The sequence below is a fragment of the Notechis scutatus genome, chromosome 6, assembly GCF_049901735.1.
Source record: "Notechis scutatus isolate UNSWTSFEM ecotype Mainland chromosome 6, rNotScu1.2, whole genome shotgun sequence".
Lineage (NCBI taxonomy): Eukaryota > Metazoa > Chordata > Lepidosauria > Squamata > Elapidae > Notechis > Notechis scutatus.
Window position 1 is genome coordinate 52,355,540 of NC_142014.1, and position 3,719 is coordinate 52,359,258.

Sequence of the window (3,719 nt, forward strand, 5' to 3'; positions counted from 1 at the left end):
AGCAGTTTGTTGCAAGTTTGCCTAGATGCTCCATTTTCGCTGACAGAGGGTTGTGAGGTCATCGTGGCCAAAAATGGACCTCAACAACCCATTTTCGCTGGCAGAGTGCTTTGCCCACCACAGGCATCCCAACATGAGCGACATTGAGCTGGCCATGCCCACCCTGGCCACACCCACTCCTGCCCCCCAAGGTCAAACCCTGATGTAGCCCTCAATGAAATCGAGTTTGACATCCCTGGTGTAGGGTGTTAATCTCTACTGAACATGATTGAAGTAGCACTGTTGTGTTATGCCCCTTTATGACCTGTAAAGTCTGATTCCCAGAATTCCTAACCCAGCACGTAGCATTAACTAGAAACACCTCTAGGTCCCTTCCCATTCTAAGCCAAAAGATAAAGCTACCAATTCCCATTAAAAAATAATAACCATAAATTGCTTCCAATAATTGAAAATTATGTGCCTTAATATTAGTTGCTAGTGAACAAGTAGGATGATTCTACTGAATTCACATTTTGCACGAGAGCTTCTCAAATGGCATTAAGCCAGGGGTATCAAACTCAAGGCCCACGGGCTGGATCTGGCCCATGGGGTACTTAGATCTGGCCCACGGGACCACCCTGGAAACAGCTTCGTTTTCGCTGGCAGAGGGTTACAGGAGGCTCTCACAGCTGAAAACAGAGCTCGGGAGCCCATTTTCACTGGCAGAGTGCTTGGGGCACTACACAGGCCCCCAACACAAGTGACATCGAGCTGGCCATGCCCACCCCAGCCTCCCAAGGTCAAACACAGCCCTGATGCAGCCCTCAATGAAATTGAGTTGTACACCTGCATTAGACTAATTAATGTAAGAATATCATGTTGGCTGAAAGGTCTCTGACAAAATAGTTAAAAGGGTGGCCATGATGGTAAAATTGAAACTGCCTAAATTTTATGCACAACACACCCTTTGCTTTGTCATCTGTATGTCTTCCTCTTACATACGGTAGTCATATTCTAACATTCCTCTGGTTCTATTAAAAGAGAAAGTTGTTTCTCTTATGATAAGGTTTTTTTTTACTATAGAGTTAATAGGTTGTAGCAACTAGATAGGCCTATTGCAATCTGTAAATCTGGAGAGTAACGTTTTCATAGAGGGCAGGGGTGGGATTCAAATTTTTTAACAATGGGTTCTGTGGGCATGGCTTAGTTGGTGGGCGTGGCTTGGTGGTCATGTGACTGGCTGGGTGTGGCCAACTCAATATCACTCACATCAAGGCACGCATCTCCTCGCCTGGCCTCTCATGACTGTGGGGATGCTGCAACAGTCGTAAGTGTGAAAAACGGTCATAAGTCACATTTCAGTGCCATTGTAACTTTGAATGGTCACTCCACACAAGCAAAGTACCAGCAAAGGAGGGGGAAAAAACTCCAGAGATATTCCTGAGACAGGAAGTCTAGTCCTGCCAAGAATGTAATAAGGGTTAATGGAGAGGCAGTTTCTGTAAGCAACACCAGAATGTTTCCTTCCTGCCTTCCTGACAGGATTAGGCCAGTAATTTCTTCTAACAACCGGTTCTCCGAACTGCTTAGAATGTTAACAACCAGTTCCAGCAAATAGGTGCAAACCTGTAGAATCCCACCCCGATAGAGGGTGATAAATTACTCTCTTTTACTCACACAACTAAAAAATAGGGGCACCAATTGCTTTCCAGCAATTGCTTTATATTGGAAAACCAGATCACTGGTCCATCTAAACTGTTATTTTACTTCCAGCAGTGGCCAACGTTTGACATAATTTCAGTGACAGATTTTAAGTGTACACTTAAAGAGAAAATGTGGTGTTGTTTTTTTTTAAATCTAAGCTGGTGTTCAGTGAAGATCCTAAAAACACAAGGATTTAGAGTCCTTGCAATTGTTTTCTTAGCTACTGCTAATGTCTTTGCAAAAACTTAGCAATGGAGACAAGTAATCTTTTTCAATATACTTTTTTACAATTAGCTACCAATGAGTTAATTCACTTTACAATCTCTACTTCCAACTATTCATGAAGTCACCTGGAGTCAAATGCAATCCAAGAAAGTCTTTATCTTTTTGTATCTCATCAGAACTCATCTCACTTTGCATAGAAGGCACAAATACTTCAAATATTTACCATCCTGTTTCTTCTGTCACCCTATCACGCCCTTTTCTACTTTCTGAAATTGAGCCATTCTTAATGTAGATTTATATCCAAGAGGATTTTCTAAATGACTGCTTCAGAGGCAGGTAGCCTTAAATTAGCTGAAAGTGCCTTCATATCTTTGTTTTGCAGCTGCTATATTTAAATTTAGCCTAATGAGAATAAAGGCCGTAATAGTATGCCATGTAAAGAACTATAAAATCTCAAGAATATTTCTATCAGCATTTATTCAAATTAAAACTTAAGTAAAACTTCTTACTAGAATGTGAAATGTTGGTGAAGAATTAAGATACCTTGCACTCTGTAGTTCACTGGAAATGGTAAAGGGAAATGGTAAATAGGTTAAAGTAAATGCAAATGGAAGAGGAAAGAAATATAGCCTAATTTCTATATACATTTACATTGCTTGCTTAATTTCAAGCAGATGTGTTTTCAATTTTATACCTTACACCCAAAATCATAAAACAAACAATTACAAATAATTGTGACAAAACAGTTTCGTTTAATAGCTCTGATTCTATAGAAAAAACAAGCATGATTATCATATCACTAACAGGATGAGAAATTCCTTTGATCATTCGTTTGGTGAAAACCAGATTTTTATTCTTTTTACTACTTTTATCCAACAGAGAAGAACAGCAAAATCATCAACCATATAATTGGACTACTATACATAGAGCTTCAGCTTCTGGATGGGGCTAAACTAACTTGGAACACGCAACAAGCCTTTGCTAATAAGAATGAGGCACTTATATCAATGTTTCCCATTTAAATAACTGGCTCTTATTCACTGAAAAAGATATTCCTGGAGACCTGTCAGAGCAGGAACAAAATAACTTGTTGCTCTAGACACTGTAAGTGTAACATGGAAACAACCCCATGCAGAGCTGCTTTATGGCTTTATGCGCTAGAGTCTAAGAATCCTTGATCCTCTGTCTGCCTAGTTATTTGCTAGTACACCCAAATAAAATTTAGGCATTATATACTTACTGAACATTATTGTTCTGACCCAGGCTTCATAAACAGTTATTATTCACAAACTTGTTTTAAAAACAAAACCTATTTTATTGCAATGCTGGGAATTGTTTTCATTCTCAGCTGGAATTAAGCTCAAACAGTCCCCCAAGATAAGCACCAACCATTCAGTTCTGTGAAGTGCTGCCAAAACAGAAGTATTAAATTAACTAGAAAAGAAACCAACCAAAGTACAAGAAAAACCAACCGAAGTACACAGAGCTTCAAGGATGACTTTGAACCGATCGAACTAAACCAAAGTACAAGAAAAACCAACCAAAGTACACAGAGCTTCAAGGATGACTCAGAACCTTCCTGCAAAGGTTTCGTCATCTTGGCCTGACTTTTATCCCTTATGGGAGAGGCAATCACCTCCCATCCTTACTCCCGAGTCACCCCTTTTGTTTCAGCTACTCTCACTTTCTAGCAGCTCTGTCCACATGCGCACTGGGAACAGGCTCCCCTGGGTCCTCTGCCTCGTTGCTGCCAGGCTCAGAAGGCTCCAGAGGCAGCACCCCACTCCCAGGTGGTCCTGGTCCCATCTCTG